At 37.6% G+C, this 21,313-nt stretch overlaps 1 protein-coding gene and 1 pseudogene across 3 annotated transcripts in view; both read left to right on the forward strand.

Annotated features, from left to right (window-relative positions):
* The window catches only part of GABPB1 (GA binding protein transcription factor subunit beta 1), a 61,407-nt gene that overhangs the window by 5,148 nt on the left and 34,946 nt on the right, over positions 1 to 21,313 (forward strand). The gene's annotated exons all lie outside the window — the stretch shown is intronic.
* On the forward strand, positions 158 to 15,190 carry LOC129064420 (neutral amino acid transporter 9-like; annotated as a pseudogene).

The raw sequence follows: 21,313 nt of genomic DNA on the forward strand, positions 1-21,313 counted from the left end.
TAAGTCACTTCCTCTCAGGATAGAGTTATTGGTGACACATGTTGAACAGGAGCTTCTTAGGAGAGTGGACTGACTTCAGTGCTTAGAGTCTGAGAAAAATGGCAAATATAAATAGTGATTCTAGGCATTTTCTCATCCCTGAGGTAGACCATGAAATACATCTGGACCTATGAATATTCAGTTTGATTCATCAGCTCTAAGTCCAAAAGGCCTTTTTCTATACAGAGCCCACCAACATTGTCAGTGCGAATGATGTCATTCAGAGGGTTAGCGAGACCATGCCTCTGCCATGAACAAGAGGATTCATTACCACAGCTGGCTCGCTGCTCCTGCAGACTTGGCACTGGTTGCCCCAGACCCTGAAGTCCCATCTCAAGAAGAGTGCTATGTGTACAGTCCACTGGGTTCTGAAGGATTCTGCTTGTAGACAGTGTTATACTGAAGGGTATGGGAAAAACACCAGTTTAGTATCCAGTTTTATGATTAGGGATATGGTGGGAACATCTATACAAAGTATTCCTTGGGATGTAAAACAGGCTTGATTTACTAGTGGAATCAAGCTGATGGGACTTTTAACGCTTTTTTGCTACAGAGTAGTGAACTCATTAGTACTCTGTACTATGATCCTGTGATATCATCAGTGGATTCTACTACCTGGGAATATCACAGATACTATTTTGCCTCTTTTGGGGAGTGGCTGAATCTCCTTTTCTCCTTGGTGTCTCTCACTGGAGCCATGATAGTTTACTAAGTGCTTTTGTCTTAATTTTTAGTGCTAGGGAGTTTATTTTTTATTCGTCACATTAATGACACATGCTGGACTGAGTACCAATAATAGCAACTCTGTGACTTGTCTAAGTGCAGGGAGTGGCTGCCCTGACAATGGCCCTGTCATCCTCTACGCCTGTGACTTGGGACTGCAGTAGTTTGAAAAGCGGTGGAATAAGCCTAAGTGCCCTTTTACCTCACAGGACTACTGCCACTGCTTGATGTCAAATTACCCTCCCTTTTTTCAGATTTTAATATCCTAGACACAGTGTCCATTCTGTGTTTGATTTTTCTTGTCACCTTGAAGGCTATTTGCTTGGGATTTCATTTGGAATTTCATTGGCTTCCAGGGGCGTCCAACCTTTTGGCATCTCTGGACCACACTGGAAGAAGAGTTGTGTCTTGGGCCACACATTAAATACATTGAGACGTGTAATCACAAAAATATCTCATAATATTTTAAGTAAATTTATGATTTTGTGTTGGGCTGCATTCATAGCCATCCCGAGCTGCATGGGCCGCAGGTTGGACACCCCTGGTACACCAACAGAATTTTTTGTTCCAGAGATAAGATTTCTGTTTCTACAGTTGACTGGAGTGCTTATCCTTGCATTCTTGATTTGTAATTGTATTATCACAGTCTTAAAGAATAACAAGAACCAAGAAAACAATGTGAGGCACTTGTCTATTGCCTATATGCTGGTGACATGAACTTCTCTCTATACTGGAGTCTTGGTTTCTGTTTCATTTCCTTCACTGCTGTTATCCAAAGTTGTATAGAACAGATGATGACTGTGTGCCCACTCCTAGGCTACTTGGCTCTACTGAGCCACATCTTTGGTGACATTTATCCTAGCATTTTCCATGTGCTAATTCCTAATCTAATTATTGTGGGAGCTGGAGTGATCATGGCCTGTTTATACCCAAACATGGAGGAATCATAAGATCTTTGGGAGAAGCCTGTGGCCTGGCCTTTGTGTTCATGTGTCCATCTCTGATCTATATAATTAACCTCCACCAAGAAGTCTGACATGGCCCAGATTAATCTTTCACATTTTCATCATTTTGGGTGTGAAATGATCACGATCATTCAGTTTTTTATGTGAAATACACTGTCTTCTCAAGATTTTTTCATGGTATTTTGAACTTTGACAACAGTTCCACATAAATTCACTTGTAAATGCTGTTTTTGCTGTAACTTTAAATGTTTTCCTAAGATTTGAAAAAAGGGAAATAGTGATCCACTCATAAGTCATTTTGATTAGAGTGGGGAAAGGGGAAAATAAGAATGACTTTTACCTTTTTCATGTTCACTTAGCCGTTTATTCTCATTTTTTGTTTTGAGTAGAATGTATGCCCTTAGGAAAAATCATGTGGTATTTTGCCTTTATATATAAGGTGGATGGTTATATTTTGGCTACAATAAAGATCCTCAGGATGTCACAAAAATAAAACAATAGCAAAAAACCTGATGCCTGGGCTCCTTTGTGTCTACAACACTTACCATGTAGCTAAATAGGTAGATTTTTAAATTAAAATATAGTTGACATACAATATTATGAGTTTCAGATACAAGACATTCAACACGTTTATATGATGTGATCACCATGATAAATCTAATAACCATCTGCCATCCTACACAGTTATGACACTATTGACTATATTCCCTATGCTGTACATTACATCCCCATGACTTATCTATTTATAAGTTTGTACCTTTTGTTCTTCATTTTTTTTCACTCATCCCCTCAACCCTCTTCCCTATGTCAATCATCAATTTGTTTTTAATAGCTATGAGTCTTTTGTTTTTTCATTTGAAATCATATAGCATTTGCCCTTTTCTGGCTGACATTTCACTTAGCATAATACCCTCTAGGTCCATCCATGTTGCAAATGACAAGATTTTGTTCTTATGGCTGAGTAATATTCCATTGTGTATATATCCATTCACTGATCAACAGTTACTTCAGTTGCTTCCATATATTAGTTATTGTGAATAATACTGTTTTAGTCTGAACTACCAGATACTGAGTGGCTTATAGACAACAGAAATTTATCTCTCACAGTTCTGGAAGCTGTTAGGTCCAAGATCAGAACACCAGCATGGTTGGGTTGTGATGAAAATCCTCTTTCAGGTTTCAGATTTCTCTGTTGTACAGGCTCATAATGGAAGGAGTAAGGGAGCTATTTCAGGTCTCCTTTCATAGGGGCATTAATCTCATTCATGAGCTGTCTGCCTTCATGACCTAATCACTTCCTAAAAAGGCCCTACGTTAGAAGGTATTAGAGTGCCATCACTATGGGTATTTAAGAGTTCAACAAACAAATTTGGGAGATACACAATCAGATCATAGTGAAACATTAGGTGTGTAAGTGAATAATCTAAAATATTTCTCTTATATCCTAACTGGCTTGTGAGAACTCGGACCTTTGCCCACATGATTGTTCCATCTGTGTTCCTTTATCTATTCCATTATTAGGAACCCTCAATTCTCATTCTTAGCTTATCCCTATATGTACTAAATGATAGCCTGAACTTGACATGAGTCACCTCTTTCATGTTTTACTAGGCTGCTGTGGTAAAATCTTGTTACTGTCTGTTTTCTCTGTTTTTCTCATAGATTGCAGGGTATTTGTGGAGGAAGGTGGATAACTTTGAAAATATTTTGGCCATGCTACATATAGGCTTAACAATTCCAATGGGCCCTTGCTACTTCTTGGGAATTATTTTGTAAATCTCTTATTTTTCTGTTGTCTCATGTCTTCTTCCTTTCCCTCAAAGGATGTCATTGACTTCTACTTAATTGAAAAAGAAGACAGAGTACAAATTTGGACATTTTTAAAAATTGTCACTAGGAAAATCTCTATTTTTTCCATCTTACTTTGAAACTAAATGGAAGTATTAATAGAATCTTTTGCTTTTGTAAGAATCTTGCTGTGCCACACCTTTCCTCTCTGGTCATTTTGATCATTATTTGCAATGGTTAGTCCTCTCTGCCTTCAAGTATTAGGAGGAACCCCCCCCCCCAAAAAAAAACCCCGGAATTTATTTATTTAAAAAAGTATATTAATTCTTACATGTTTAAACTTCAGTCACCTTCAAAGTATTAATATTCCCCATTTGATGCAATATACCTATCAAGATGTTTTATCCACTGCTCAAAACAGTTTTTGAATTTGTTGATTTTGATACGTTTTATTTACTTATTTTTTAAATTATATTTTATGGATTATGCTATTACAGTTCTGATATTTCCCCCTTTGCCCCACTCCACCCAGCACCTCCCACTCCCTCAGAAAATCCCCACACCATTGTTCATGTCCATGGGCCTCCTATAAGTTCTTTGGCTACTCCATTTCCTATACTGTACTTTACATCCCCATGGCTCTTTTGTAACTACCTATTTGTATTTCTTAATCCCCTCACCTCTTCACCAATTTCCACACATCTACCTTCCATCAGGCAACCATTAAAATGCTCTCCGTATCTATGATTCTGTCTCTGTTCTTGTTTGCTTAGTTTCTTTTTTAGATTAAAATGTTGATAGATAAGCATTCTTGCCAGTTTATTGTTCATAGTTTTGATCTTTTATTAAATAAGTTCCTTTAATATTTCACATAATAATGGTTTGGTGATGGTGAACTCCTGTAGTTTTTTTTTTTTTGTTGTTGTTTTTTTGTCTGGAATGTTCTTTATTTGCCCTTCGATTGTAAAAGATAGCTTTGCTGGGTAGAGCAATCTTGGCTCTAGGTCCCTGCTTTTCATGACTTTGACTATTTCTTGCCAGTCTCTTCTAGCCTGCAAAGTTTCTTTTAAGAAATCAGCTGACAGCCCTGGCTGGTATGTGGCTCAGTGGATTGAGCACTGGCCTGTGAACCAATAGGTTGTCCATTCTGTTCCTGGTCAGGGTACATGCCTGGGTTGCAGGCCAGGTCCCCGGGTGGGGATGTGCGAGAGGTAACCAATTGATGTTTCTCTCTCACATCAATATTTCTCTCCCTTTCTCTTTCTCCATTCACCTTCCTCGGAAAATAAATAAAATATTTCAAAAAAGGGAAATCAACTGACAGTCTTATGGGAACTCTGCTGGAGGTAACTAATTTCTCTTGGTGCTTTTAAGATTCTCTTTATCTTTAATCTTTGGTATTTTAATTATGATGTGTGTTGGAGTAGGTCTCTTTGCATTCGTCTTACCTGGGACTTTGTGCTTCCTAGACTTGCCCATCTATTTCCTTCACCAAATTAGGGACGTTTTCTTCCACTATTTTGTCAAATAGAGTTCTAAATTCTTGCTCTTTCTCTTCTACTTTTGGCACCCCTATGATGCGAATGTTAGACCTCTTGAAGCTGTCCCAGAGCCTCCTTATACTATCCTCATTTTTTTGGATCCTTTTTTCTTCTTCTTGTTCTAATTGGTTGTTTTTTTTTGCTTCCTTGGGTTCCAAATCATTGATTTGATTCTCAGCTTCATCCACTCCACTATTGTTTCCCTGAAAGTTGTTATTTATTTCAACTAGTGTATCCTATGTTTCTGACTGGATCTTTTTTATGCTGTTGAGGTCTTCACTAAGTTCCTTCAATGTCTTTATAATGAATGTTTTGAATTCTACATCTGATAGATTGCTTTATCTCCATTTCATTTAGCTTTTTTTCTGGAGTTTTGATCTGTTCTTTCATTTGGGCCGTAGTTCTTTGTCTCCTCTTTTTGGCAGCCTCCTTGTGTTTGTTTCTATGTATTGGGTAGAGCTGTTTTGACTCTGTGTCTTGGTAGTGTGGCCTGATGTAGTAGGTATCCTGTAGGGTCCAGTGGCACAGCCTCCCGTGTCACCCAAGCTGGGTGCTTGAGGTGCACCCTTAATGTGGGCTGAGTACACCCTTCTCTTGTAGTTGAGCCTTAGTTGGTGTTGGCAAATCAAGGGGAGGGATTTACCCAGGCCAGTCAGCTACAAAGACTGACTGTGACCTCTGACCACTGCCCCCCGCCCTCTGAGGAGGATCATCTGTGCAGGGGCAGGTTGGTGGTGCCCCGATGTGGTCTATAGCTCTCCACTGGGTGCACTGGCCCTGGGGTTTTCCAGGTAATGCAGGGCAAGGTCAACCCCAACCTGCGTTGTCAGGGTACTCTGCCTGAGTTATAAAGCAATCTGAGGTGGCTGTTGCATGTGCTGGGCTCGGAGATTCCCAGGCGAAGCCAGGTTGTGAATCTAGGCTGGCTGCTGCTAGTGCTGGGCCTGGGGCTCACTGAAGCCAGCTGTTGCTTGAGAGGACTTAGGAAGGTGTGCAGCATGAGCCAAGACCAGCCAATCAGATGTGGCTGTAAGTTGGGTGGGGCAGGGTCTCTGGGTATCTCCATGATGGGTCAAACAGTGTTAGCCAGGTTGATGGAGGCTCAGTTATGGCATCAGCTTCCAGCTTAGTCTGGATGGATGTGGTTTCTTTAATTCTGTAGTTGTCAGACTTCCATTCAGCTCTATTTTGTAGTTATCAGACTTTATTCAACTTGATTCCTGATGGTTCTGAGTGATGGCTGTTCTTTATTTTAGTTGTAATTTGATGTGGTTGTGCGAAGAGGTGAACCATGTTTGCCTACATTGCCATCTTTGATATTTATGCTATTTAGTGCTTCTGCCATTTTTGTTTCACCTCTTCCACGTTGGAAAAGTTTCCCTTTGAAGACTTCTTTTATCAGGCAAAACAAGGAAGAGTTGATGGGGCAAAATTGGGTGAATAGGGAGGGTGGGGCATGGGGGTCTTGTGATTTTTGATCAAAACCAGCTAAGCACTCAGCTCTGCATGGGCAGTTGTGCTTGTAAATAAGCTCATGAAATGGGAAAATGCATTGAAACAGTCTTCAAAAAAAATTCATTGAAGCTGAACGCAGACTCTCATAACAATGCCATCTGGTACACTGATGCATATGGGTTCCTAGAACACTCACCTAGTGGAGGACGCCTGTACTACAAGGGGCCCACCCTCCAGAAGATAATCCCATTTTTTTTGCGGGGGCTGGGGGGGGGGTAGGTCCACCCTCCTATGTATAGACTTACTTATTTGGGGAGGGGAAAAAATCAACTTTGATTAACTGTCACTACTGTCCTCTCCATCTTTCTCCCTTGTTTCTCTTCCAAAAATTTTTTTAATATCCTAAAAAGTTACAGTCGCTACCCTCAGCTTTTTGACTACTTCTTCCCTAACTTGCCGCAATTATGTAATGTCATATCTAGACTATTACTTTAAGAAACACCTTCTTGCCAGTGGTACTGTCTTCATCCTGATTTTACTCAACCAGTCATGTGCCATTTAATGGAGGGGATATGTTCGTTGGGCAATTTTATCATTGTGCAAACATCATATAATGCACTTACATAAACCTAGGGGGTCTAGCCTACTACACACCTACACTATAAGGTACAGCATATTGCCTCTAGGCTACAAGCCTGTACACGCCTCTGTACAAAACAACTTGAGATTGAATCAGTGACAAGAAGAAATGATGCAATCAAGAAATACAGTAAACATGAGATGTATGAGGCTGCTGCGGCATAATACAGTTTGCTGTTTTGTGTGCGTGTGATGAAGAAGGATACTTTATTCTGTGCAAGACAGCTCAATTGTGATACTGCGCGGCTGTGAAAACAGCATGGCTGTAGAATGCCCCGGGGGCCAGGCCCCCTCAGGCCAGACAGTTCTGCTGTGCTCCATGTCAGCCTGCTTTGCGCTGTACTCGCCTGCTCCCCTCTGCATTGGTGAGACATCTTCTGTGTTTCAGCTCAGCCAGGGAGGCACGGGTAGAAAGGGAAAGTGTGCGCCATAAACTTTTTTTTTTAATAAGTAGAAAGAGTGCACTCTAACATAATGCTAAAAAATATATTGTAGTAAGTACATAAACCAGTAACATAGTTGATTACTATTATCAAGTATTATGCACTATACATGATTGTATGTGCTACACCTTTATACGACTGGTAGTGCGGTAGGTTTGTTTATGTCAGCATCGCCACAAACTTGTGACATTAGGACTACTATACCAGCACTAGGTGATAGGAATTTCAGCTCCATTATAATTTTAGGAGACTACTATTGTGTATGCTGCCTGTTGTCGACCGAAATGTCATGACACAGTGCATGAATGAATATATTGATTTTCACCTAGGCTTCTTAACATTCTTTCTTTACTTGCCCGTCATGTTTGTGTGCCATCCTGGTTTTCCCTTTCTGACTACTACTTTCTGCTTTCATTGTTTCATGACCCTCTTACTACTGTCATTATTTCCTTCAGTAATTGGTCCTTTCTTCACCTCTTTGTTTTCTGTCAGGTGGATGTTTTTCATGTTGATGCCTCCGACATGTATATCCTCCAGGTTTGTATCTCCCAGTGGTTTTACTGAATATATCTAATGGGAGGCTCAAGGAATTTCCATCACTTTTAGATTTATTATTGCCCAACTTCCAATCTGTTCCATTTTCTTTGTTAGTTTTATCATCATCATGCTTAAGTCTTAAAGTTTTCTGTGATACATGTTTCTCTTTTATTCCTTATATCCAGCAGTCAGCACAGTTCTTTAGGCTATTATTTACTGGTTTTCAGTTTGTCCTGGGATCCTGCATTGCCTATTATTTGACCTTTACACTTGAGTCTCCTTCCTCCAAATCCATCCTGCATATGTCTGCCAGAATAATTTTCCTAAAACTTTTTTTAAACCGAGTGATACTAAACCTAAGCAGTCTGAGGAGAAAATATGTGGTATTGACCTCTGCACTCAGCATTGTGCCAGAGTGAATTGAACTTGTGCTAAATAAATGTTTGAATGGATTACCATTTGCTCAAAATGTTGAATGCCTCCCAGTGGTCTGCAGGATAAAGTCCAAATTCTACGTGCTGGTTTTCAAACCTTTTCTTACTATATTTTTCTTCAACCTTACTTTTTTACTCCTTAACAGTTTTATCAAGCTAGTAGTTCCTCTGTAATATACCATGTTCAGGCACAGCTCCATAGCTCCATGTGTTCTTCCTTTTCCTTTTCCTTTTCCTTGTCTGTCAAAGCCTGTTCAGAAATGTTTGCCCTGTGCCAGGCACTGTTCTGATCTCTGGTGTTATAGTAATGAACAAAACAGAAGACAAAGTCTCTGTTTTCTTGGAGCTGACTTTGGGGATGGGGTGGGGGAGGGGCACTGTAAACACTTGTCAGGTGGTAATGAGTGCAATGAAAAGGAGTAAAACTGGATAAGGGCATAGAAGGGTGGGAGATGGCTGCTTTTTTAGGTGGTTGGGGCAAGCTGCTCTCTTTGGGTGTCTGGAATGAAGGAGTAAAAGATACATTTATCTAAGTGAAGAGCTTTCTAGTGAAAGGAAACATGTCCATCCAAGACCCTGAGGTGGCAACATGTTTGGTTTGGCTACAGCAGAAAAATAATAGGGAGTTATAGATGAGACTAGAGAGGCAGTGCACACTTCAAATGGGTAAGCCTTTCATTGAAGAAGTCTTCCTTAATTACATCATTTTGCTTGGTAATTTAAAGCTTTTCTGCACTCATAGCAACTATGGAAGTAGCTTTCAAATTATTTTTTATTGTGATCTATAGAAAGAAATGTATTTTACATTGTTAGTGTATATACACATTGTATGCATGTATTGTGTGTGTGCATGTATATGATACAATTTTCTTTTGTATATAGGTTTTTAGTGTTTACTATAGTGCTGAATAGAGAGAACTTGTTTAATTTAGCAGATAACTATTGAGTGGGTGCTAGAGATTGCTAGATATTGGAATATGCATACGACTAAGATAAACCCTGCCTGACTTCTTGAAGCTTAATGGGAGAGGAGAGCTTGTAAACAAATTGTTCATAATATGGTGGGATTTATGTATTAGTGGAAGTATGCTCAGAGCACAAAGAGAGCAGAGAAATGATTTTTGCTGAGAAGGTGAAGGGGAGCTTGTTCAGGAAGTAATGTATGAACTGGATTTTGGAGGAAGAATATGAATATTTGGTCAGGTAAACTGGAATAAGGAAAAGACTTCTCAGGCAGAATAACATATAAAGGAATAGTATCGTGAGAATCCAAGAGGGGAAGCGGTGAGTTCATGAGGCTGCAGTGTGGCATGGGCCAGATCCTTAATGATCTGAAATGCAATGGAGTCATCACTTATTCAATGATTTTGCAATTAGGTGAAAATTATGTATAGTCAAAATTACTTGTAGGAAGTTGCCACATGGGAAATAAAAATATCCTCTCTCAGTAAGTCCAGTGTAGCTAGTTTTTCCTCTAGTGGTGAAATATAGCACTATTTTCTCAGTTGTGCCCTAGAAGAAGTTGGCCTACATTTATGGGCAAAGTTGTACCAAAAAAAAAAAAAAAATCTTTTTTAAACATTAAACTGTCACCCATTATAATGTGAAATTCATTCTAAAGAAACATTGAAACATTTGAGAACTGAGACCTACTTAAGGAATGGGAGATTCACATTTCAGGCTTATTCTGGGACTTATGTTTATGAAGTAGAATGGTAGATGGCCAACTCCTTAATTATTTTTCACTTTAAGTTAAATCCTGCTGTATTCTATGGATGATTGGATTATGTGATTACACATATGTTTTTATACTTATAACTATATAGTTTTATAATTGTATATATAATTTATATGTTTTAGAAACCTATTTTGATAAATTTGACCACAGTTTAAGACTTTGACTATGTTCAAAATATAGAAATTTTAAAGAGACTGAGAGGAATTTTTGCAACATATATAATAAACCAGAAATACACATAATGCATTCCTACAAAGAAAGTGACATAGAAAAATAAAGAATATGAGATGGAAGTTTCAGGAAAGGAAACATGAGTGGCCAACAAACATTTGATAAGATATGCAATCTCATAAGTAATTTGAAAGATACATATTAAAACAGAAAGATAATTTTTTATACCCATAACAGGCAAAACTTTAAAAAGCTTGGTAATACAAAGATTGGCTATGTTGTAAGGTAATAATAAATACTATAAATTATTCTTGGGAATATAAACTATATAGCCAGCTTGGGGGTATAAGTTGGTGTGAGTAGTTTGGTAGTATCTATTAATTTAAAATGCTATTTCCAACAAGTCTGTCCCTCTTCTATACTAAGAAATAATTCCATATGTGCATAAGGAGGTATGTGTAGGTATATTCATTGCAGCATAATAGTAAAAAATGGGGAAAATAAGCAAAACTGGTCATAAGTAGGACAATGAGAAAGTAAATTGGTATATTTATACTATGGAATAATATAACAATTAAAAAATGAGTAATTACATAACATATGGTCTGGTAAGATAAATTCTAAACTGATAATAGTGGCTAACTCACAGGTAGTGTGATACAGGTTTGGGTTTTGGGTGTAGATATAAGGAGGGATGATCAGAGGAACCTTAAGCCTTTCCAGTAATTTTTAACATTCTAAAATTAGGATATTATAGTGTATTTTTAAAACTTAATTAAAAATAATGATCAGTTTGGCAACAGGATGGACAATAGCTGGGGAACTATGGGAGATCACTTAAGGGGTACTTCATTAATACAGGCAGGAGAATGCAGTGCAAAGAGAATGGTGAGAAAAGGACTGACTAATTTAAAAATGACATGAGGGCAGTTTGGCAGTATCTGTCGAAACTATGTTTGTATTTATCTTTGTTCCAATAATTCTGTTTCAGGGGGTTTATCTTACATTTATATGAAGTGAAATGATACATCTATGAAGTTATTAATTGTAGCATTGTTTACAGTAGCAGCGGTATCCATCTATAATAAAATAAGGCTTATGCACACAATAGCATACTAAGCAGCTGCACAAAAACTGAGGAAGCTCTCTATGGGCTAATGGGAAAAAAAGATCTCCAGGTGTGTGAAGTAAAAGTAAGGGCAGAACAGTATGTTGTAATGCTGTCTTTTGGTAGTTACGGAAATATTGGAAGGATGCCCATGAAACTAGTGAAGGTGGTTACTTATTGTGGCTAGAAGGAGGATGGGAAGTAGTATAAATGCTTTCACTGAGACTTTTCAATATATACATTGTTTGGGTTTTTGAGCTTTCCAAAAGTACTCGAATTGTCTATCAAAAAAAGAAATTAAGAGAAAAAAAAGAGATGTGCAGTAGACCCTAAAGGACTTGATGACCAACAAACTGTATGTAGAGACACGAGGGAAAAGAAGGAGTTGAGGATAGCTCCTAGATTTCTGATTTATGGGATGGAGAATGTGGTAGCGTTGTCAGGGAGTACAGAAGAAAGGTTAGGTTTTGGCATATGCATGGAAGTTCTGGACACTAAAGTTGAAAAATTCTTACTCCTTTTTAGTTTAGTAAATAATGTGCTTTAGATATGGAATTTGACCTTATCTTACATGTGAATATTAGTCATCAATAAATATTTCTTATCCTTAGGTTACAGACATATTCTAGGTTTTATGGAGAATAGCTTTGTAATGATGTCCTAATTTTACAGTCAGACAGGGACATTGGTATGCACAGATTGAATGTAGGTAGAGAAATAGAGACTATATGGTAAGTACATAGCTCCTGTGGGATGTAGGGACTTGATATATCAGCATAGTTCCAATTTAATTATATCTTTTGGTAACTGAAATTTGAAGAAATAAGTGAAATTTGAAGAGTGAGGAAGTGATCTTTGGGGTGGATGAGATTTTACTGTAATTTTTAAAATTATATGCCTTTAAAACTGATTCAGGGGAAGTTTACAGTAGAGGATAAAGTATTTTTTACAGTACATTTGGGAGTGACTATGTATGAAAGGTTTACCCTAATGGAGGAAAGGAATCACAACACTGTGGGTGCTACCTAAAAGAAGCTCTTGAAATGGAATTTGGATTTTAAAGTTTATTTGAATGAGGTATATTACAGAGTCTGATTTTTGAGGTTTTGATTTCATACGACTTTTGCCTGATTATATTTGGCTAGAGTCAAAAGAGTAAAAGGAGAACATAAGTAAAACACATGCATGTCAGGACTTGTAAATGAATTTAGTAGTTTTTTCTGAGTTTATGTTAATAAGGATTTGGGTGTGGAATAGCAATAAAAAAGAGTATTAAGTAATTCTTGCTTGAGATTTAAAATTTAACCATTTTATATCTGAAGAGATGTTTTACTGGAAATAGTTTTTTTTTTTAATGCTTTAAAGATTACAAATAATGTTATATATAGAGTCCTGTTATAACAGTTGGAGGTAACCTTGCCTAAGTGTGGGTGAAACTGTTGTGCCACCTCTGACCTGTGCTTACCTCTTTACCCACTGTCTTTCTCAGTACTGCTTTCTTCTGGATCTTTGGGAAACACAGCTTGAGAAATGTTGAATTGGTTTGGACTATAGTTTGGGCTTGGATGGACTTTTACCTCTTAAATATCTTTAATGTGTCTGATTGAGTGAAATGATGGTAATAGCATAGTGGATAGAAGTTAACTTTAATTCAGGTAACATTTAACTAATGGTTCTCAATTAGGGGTAGTTTTGTCCCCCAGGGAACATTCAACAATATCTAGAGACTTTTTTTTTTTAATATTATAAAATGGGTGAGAGGATAGAGTTATCTGCATCTAATGGGTAGAGACCAGGGGTGCTGCTAAGCATCCCATGCTGCTAAATATCTTACAATGCATAGGACAGTCTTCCACAACAAAGAACTATCAGGCCCAAAATGTTAGTAGTGCTGAGATAGAGAAATTCTTGGTTACTTGAATGCCAGCTGTGTGTGCAACACTGTTCTGGAGTACTTAAGGATACAAATGAAACTAGAAAAAGTCTTGTTTCTACCTACAAGAAATTTTTAACCTAGCTAAAAGCATCTCAAACTTTTAACAAGTCAGTGGCCAAATTCTTAACACCTGATCTACCCTATTTTACTTTGCAATCTTTATTTCAGTAAGTAATCCTACTTTTCACCACATTGTGAAAAAAACCTAGATGTCATCATTGACTCCTCTTTTTCTTGTACACTGGCATGTAATACATCAGAAAGTGTTGTTAGCTCTACTTCAAACTGTACCTTGCATCAGGGTAATGGTGGGCTAGATTATTCAGGCCAGTGCTCTTTGAAAACAACTGAAAATGCTGGGTAAAATATGTTACCTTTCAAGCTTTGAAAAACTAAGAAGATAAGGGAGTCTGGTAAGTCAAATCCTGGAAGAAAGCCTAAACCAAGAGAGGCTAGCAGAATACCTGGAGAACTGAAGCCACTTTGGCCCTGAATATGTTTGCCGATATCAAGAAATTTAGGTAATTTAGATTTCTGATCATCAGTTCTGTGGGGTAAGGCAGACTAATACCCAATATATAGACATGTAAGGTCTTAAAAGATATATTTCCTTACAGGGGTTAGACTCCATATGTTTACACCTGAGAGGTAACGATGAACCAGAACTAACCCCTGCTCCTCTTTCATTGCCTACCTCCCAGCCAAATATCAAGGGAATTCAAGGCAGGTTGCCTTGGCACTGAGCAGAGCAGGAGACAAAATGAGAAAGGAAACAAAAATATTCTTTATAAAGTTGTGGCCATAGCCTAGCAAGGTACGAGAACCTTAAGTCATCCCTCCTAGATTGTTCCCTGACTGGTAGTGTCCCTTAGGAGCCTGGCAGAAACAAATGCAAGTGTTCCCTGGAAAATGCTCCTTCCCACAAATAATTTTTTCAAAGACACTGACCACACACAAAGATAACCGAGTATACAAGGAAACAAGGAAACATAGGCAAAAACAAGCAGAAATAACAGTGAAAAATATTTTCATAGGTATTATATATTAGAAGATACACAGTAAAACAACCATGCTTACTGTTTTTACAGAAATAAATGACACACTTGACAGGAACTAGGAAACTACAAAAAATAGGGGCACTGTAGATTTGGAAAAAAAACCCAAATGCAACTGCTGGAAATAAAAAATACAGTGACTGGTCCTGGCTGGTGTGGCTCAGTGGATTGAGTGCCAGCCTATGAAACGTTGCTGGTTCGATTCCAGTCGGGGCACACACCTGGGTTGCAGGCCAGGTCCCCAGTTGGAGGTGTGCGAAAGGCAACCTATCAATGTATGTCTGGCATATCAGTGTTTCTCCCCCTCTCTTTCTCCCTCCCTTCCCCTCTCTCTAAAAATAAATAAATAAAATCTTTAAAAAAAATACAGTAACTGAATTAAAACTTAACGGTGTAGTTTACAGCAGATTGGATACATCAGAAAAATTATTGATCTAGAATATAGACCTAGACAAAATTTCTGGGATGTAGCTGAGAGACAAAAAGATTGAAAATGTAGAAGACAGTAAGAGATATGGAGCATGGAGTAAGAAGGTCTTCATTGGAATTTCAGAAGAAGAGGAGGGAGAAAATGGGGCATTTAAAGAGATGATGGCTGATATTTTCCAGAACCAATGAAAGATACCAAATCAGGATTCAAGATTTCCAACATAGCCTAATCAACATAAAAATAAATCTACATCTAGATATATCATAATGAAATTTCAAATAGCCAGTGACAGAGAAAAAATCTTAAAAGCTGCTGCAGAAAAGAAGATAAAACGATCAAAAGAACAAGAATTAGATTAACAGATGACTTCTCAACACCAATAGTGGAAGTCAGAAAATAGTGAAATGATATGTGCAATATGAAACCAAAACAGTTTGCTGCCCTGACTGGTGTGGCTGAGTCAATTGAGCACTGGCCTGTCAACCAAAAGGTCACTGGTTTGATTACTGGTCAGGGCACATGCCTGTGTTGCAGGCCAGGCTCCCCGGCTAGGGGCACACGAGAGGCATCCAATGGATGTTTCTTTCACTCATCGAGTTTCTTTACCTCTTTCTCCCTCCCTTCCCCTCTCTCTAAAAATGAATAAAATTTTAAAAAAATTTAAAAAAGAAAAAAACTTGCCAACGTAGAATTTTATACTCAGTGAAAATATCTTTATAGAATGATAATGAAATAAAGATAGTTTAGACAAGACCATGTTATCAACCTCTCACTCATTAAAGATAATATAAACCAGCACTGTTCAGTAGAAATTTCTGTGATGATGGAAATATTATTTATCTGTGCTGTCCAGTATTGTAGCCATAAACTACATAGGGCTGGCTATTGAGCACTTGAAATGTAGCAAGTGTGACTGAGGAACTGAATTTTTAATTAAGATTAAATAGCCACATGAGGAATAAAATGTATGAAGGGCTAAAAGGTAAAGAAAATGATACATATTTTGAAAATGAAAGTTGATTACATAAAACTAAAAATATCTAATGGATTAAAAGGCGGTAAAGAAGGGGATAAGTGGAGGTTTTAAGGTCTAAGGTCCTTCTATTATCTAGAAGGAGGATAAATTTTGTAAAAACTCTTTGTATAGATAACTTTAAATATATAAGAGGAAAGAGGAGTATAATGACCCCCTATGTATTTATTACCCAAAAATGATCAACTCGTGACTAATCTAATTTCATATATATCCCCAAATTATTTGAAAATTTCAAGCATTATTTAATCCATAAATGTATTGTTTTTATCTCTAAAAATATAGAAGCTTAAACTATAATACCATTATCATATCTGGAAAAATCAACATAATTCCGTAATCATTACATGTTAAGGCAGTGTACACATTTCCCCAGTTAACTCCAAAATGATGTTTTAAGACAATATTTTTAGGGTAGTTTTAGGTTCACAGCAAAATTGAGGGGAAAGCACAGAGATTTCCCATATACCATCTGCCCCCAAACATGCATAACCTCCCCACGAGCAGTATTTCCCACCAGTGGTACATTTGATTTTTGAATTGTAGAAATATTTTACACATTTAAAAATAACAATTCAAAATAAAAACAATTCCTAAAATTGAGAACATGCTTGAACAAATGAATCTTAAAAAGTTATTTATATACCTGAGAAAAATACAATTTCTAGTGACTTTTGAGCTCAACAATAAATGGCATATATGCTAAGGACAAAAAGAATCCTTAAATTTCCTTAAAACTGTAGGATAAAGCCAGTGTTTTTATGCTTTTATATTAGAAGCCAATAGAGATATAAAATAAAAGAAGTGAAGTAAAAAACCTGATAATATTTAATTTGAATTACATCAGTATGAATTTATGATTTAAAATGTATTTCTTAATTCTATTCAAATATATATATATATGTCTTTCTTAGCTGTGTTTGCTGAAAGTATGTAAAAGCAAATGTTTCACTTTGGTAGATGTGAATACTTCTCTTACCCTAGTGTTGGTCTTTAAATACTTCTACTTAGACTCCAGGGCTTCTCAAAGCAATGTCTGATTTCAGGACTGGGGTAGGGAAAATACACAGTGAGCCTGGAACACGTTGTGCCAGAAGTGGGAAAGCTTTTAAAGACAGAAGAAAGCCAACCTGAAGAGTCTCTGATTGGCCAAAATTGGAACAGTTTGAACATAAGAAAGGAATAAGAGTAATTTATTGAAACAACATTAACAATAAATTTTTTTTAATGGAGGTGATTGTTATACCTATTCTTTCTCTTAAAATTGGTGAATAAGCATTTGAAGTACCTTTTTAGTAGAAACTGTATACAGTTAATGAGGAATGTCAGTTAATAAATATAGGAGGAATCATAGAATTAGAAAGTCACAATTTGTTACAACCTGTTATAAAATAGTTGATTTGGGCCAGAATCATTAATGGATGTTAAAACTGTTAAGCAAAAGGTTCATTGGGAATTGGATATTCACATGGTGCCAAAGCAACACTCCACAGAGTACTATTTGGTCTCAAAGTAAAACAATATAACTTTGCAGTGGAAGGATCAGGCTAATTATTAACTGCCAACCTAGTTATTAATCTTAGTATCACTAAAAAGGAACAAAAAAAATGTGCTTTCTGATATGATTCAATATCAAGTATATAGCATAAACTATGAAATATTTTTGTCCAGAATTTAAAATCTGAATTTAGTCAACTGTAGACTAACTTTCAGTTTTTAAGCTTTTGGGAAATGAAAGAATGGAAAAGAAATGAAACAATCAAAAAAATCCGGAACATGACATACCAATGAACTAGTCATTTAAAGTCATAGGGGATTAAAATAGAGATGACGTAGAAGGGGGGAAGGAAACTTGTCCTAGACTAAAATTGATTTAGGGATATAACATCCACATGCCATGTATTAGCTTTAAAGTACTTTTTATTTTTTGAAAGGAGTAGGATGAAGCAAGATAGCCAACTTTTAAATTAGAATGTGGGTTATGGGTGTAAATTAGAATATGGGAGTGTGTGTATACATACATATATACATACATATACCTATATATACTTTTTTTATTTGGAAAGATAATAACATTTTTTGTTGATGGATACTTAAATTGTTTTGTAGTTTCTTTTTTTTTCTATTACAAATAATGTTTCTGCAAACATTCTTATACATGTTTCCTGTCCTGTGTACAAGTTTTAGAGTACACAAGGAAATAGGTTAGCTTCCCAGCAATGGAATCCCTGGGTCAAAGTGTAGGTGCATCTTTAACTCTATTAACTACTAATCAATTTTTCTTCAAATGGTTGAGCTGATAAGAATTTTAGACAAGAGAATCATGAGAGGTACAGTGTGGGGGCAAAAGTGGGAAAATAATACAATAATTAGTAAACAATAATACAAGAATAAACTCTTGCCCTGGCCAGGTGGCTAGGGTCATTAGAACATCATCTCATGCACTAAAAGATTATAGGTTAGATTTCTGGCAGGGGTGTGTACAGGAGGCAATCTATGATATCTTTCTCTCACATAGATGTTTCCCTCCCTTTGTCCCAAAATCAATAAAGATATCCTCGGGTGAGGACTAAAAAAAGAATAAACATTCACTACTCACAACTGTAAACCTACTTTTGCCCAACCCTGTGTGTCTTTTCTACTAGATGGTGAGTACTTCGAGAGCAGGTATTGTGTAGAGATTAACTGACAGAAATGTTTGAATTGAATGAAATTTTATTTTAAGGGAATTGCCTCACAGCAGGATGAAGAAACTAGATTAGGTCAGCTAAGAGGCTATTGTAATATTTAAGGTATGAGGCAAAGAGGTAGTGGAAGGAAGGAATTGATGGTTTACTGATGTGACTTCTCACATCCTTCAGTTTCTTGGCTTCACTTTATTGTAAGCAGGTAAGTTATGCTTCTCTGATTAATTTGAAACCATCTACTGGTCTGGTTCTAGTAGAGTTGTAGCCTTATTTTCACCCTCTGTTTGTACTCTTTTCAGGCCTCAGTCTCTTTCTTTGCATAAACACGTGTGATTTAAAAAGAGACTGGTAGTTGAATGGTGTAAACGGACAGTGGGTTGCAAAAACGAGAATTTAGTAGAATCTGTGGGTGCCTTTATCACCTAATGAATTTGTGAAGCCGTACAAGGCTAAAGGCCATACATATCTCCTTTAGTTTTTTAAAATTATATTTTATTGATTATGCTATTACAGTTGTCTCAATTTTTTCCCCTTTGCCCCCCTCCACCCAGCACTCCCCAACTCCCTCAGGCACTCCCCACACCAGTGTTCATTCCATGGGTCATGCGTGTAGGTTCTTTGGCTGCTCTATTTCCTGTACTGTACTTTACATCCCCATGGTTGTTCTGTTACTACATATTTGTACTTCTTAATCCCCTCGCCTCGTCACCCATTCCCTGACAGCTCCTCCCATCTCACAACCATCAAAATGCTCTCTGTTTCCATGATTCTGTCTCTGTTCTTCTTGTTTCCTTAGTTTGTCATTTAGATTTAATTGTTGATAGATATATATTTATTGCCATTTTATTGTTCATAGTTTTAATCATCTTCTTTTTCTTAAATAAGTCCCTTTAACATTTCACATAATAATGGTTTGGTGATAATGAACTCCTTTAGTTTTTTCTTGTGTGGGAAAATCTTTATCTGCCCTTCAATTCTAAATTATAGCTTTACTGGATAGAGTAATCTTGGCTGTAGGTCCCTCCTTTTCATGATTTTGAATATTTTTTGCCAATCCCTTCTAGCTAGCAAAATTTCTTTTGAGAAATCAGCTGACAGTCTTATGGTAACTCCACTATAGGTCGCTAATTTCTCTCTTACTGCTTTTAAGATTCTCTCTTTATCTTTAACCTTTGGCATTTTAGTTATGATGTGTTTTGGAGTGTGCCTCTTTGCATTGATCTTATTTCAGACTCTTTATGCTTCCTGGACTTGCATATCTATTTCCTTAACCAAATTAGGGAAATTTTCTTTCATTATTTTTTCAAATAGATTTTCACTCTTTCTCTTCTCCTGGCACTCCTATGATGTGAATGTTGGAACCCTTGAAATTGTCCCAGAGGCCACTTCCATTATTCTCGTTTTTTGGATTCTTTTTTCTTCTTCTTCTGGTTGGTTGTTTTTGCTTCCTTATGTTCCAAATCATTGATTTGATTCTAAGCTTCAGTAGAATTTTGGAATTGTTTCCCTGTAAATTGTTCTTTATTTCGATTAGCGTATCTTTCGTTTCTGACTGGATCTTTTTTATGCTGTTGAGGTCCTCACTAAGTTCCTTGAGCATCCTTATAACCAGTGTTTTGAACTCTGCATCTGATAGATTGCTTATCTCCATTTTGTTTAGCTGTTTTTCTGGAGTTTTGATCTGTTCTTTCATTTGGGCCATGTTTCTTTGTCTCTTCCTTTTGGCAGCCTCCTTGTGTTTGTTTTTGCACATTACATAGAACTGCTTTGACTCTGTGTCTTTGTGATGTGTCCTAATGTAATAGGTGTCCCTTAGGGTCTGGTGGCACAACATCCCCTATCACCCAAGCTGGGTACTTGAGGTGTACCCTTTGTGTTGGGCTGAGTGCACCCTTCTCTTGTAGCTGAGCCGTGATTGCTGTTGGCAGGTCAATGGAGGGATTTACCCAGGCCATTCAGGTGCCACTGATCACCAGCCTCCGCTGACTGTGGAGTATCAGCTGTGCAGGGGCAGGGTGTTGGGGCTCTGATGGGGTCTATAGGTGCCCACTGGGTGCACAGGCTCTGGGGTTTCCCAGGTGGTGCAGGCCATGGTCAGCCCCAACCTGTGTTCTGCCTGGGACCACCCTGCTGGAGTTATAAAGCAGTCTGAGGTGGCTACTGCTTGTGCTGGGCTTGGAGATTTCCAGGTGGAGCCAAGCTGTGCATCTAGCCTGGCTGCTGCTAATGCTGGGCCTGGACCACTTAGCAAGCAGAACTGGGGCTAAGGGCTCACTGGCACTGGCTTTCTTGTTTGATAGGATTTAGGAAGTTGTGAAGCATTAGCCAAGACCAGCCATTCACATGGAAAAATCATGGTTAACAGTTTGGATGGGCCCAAAAGTTGGGTGGGATGGAGTCTCAGGGGATCTCCAGGGAAGGGGAAACAGTGTTAGCCAGCTTGAGGGAGTCTCAGATACGGCACCCACCTATTGAGTCTGTGGCTCTGTTTGGGTAGGGCTCTGTAAGGGACAATGGCCTTGGAACTTCAGTCAAGATGGCGGCATAGGTAAACATGGCTTGCCTGCTCACACAACCACATCAAAATTACA

Source organism: Pteronotus mesoamericanus, unplaced genomic scaffold, assembly GCF_021234165.1.
Source record: "Pteronotus mesoamericanus isolate MK-2021 breed Mesoamerican mustached bat unplaced genomic scaffold, CSHL_Meso_final contig_164, whole genome shotgun sequence".
NCBI classification, from domain to species: Eukaryota; Metazoa; Chordata; class Mammalia; order Chiroptera; family Mormoopidae; genus Pteronotus; species Pteronotus mesoamericanus.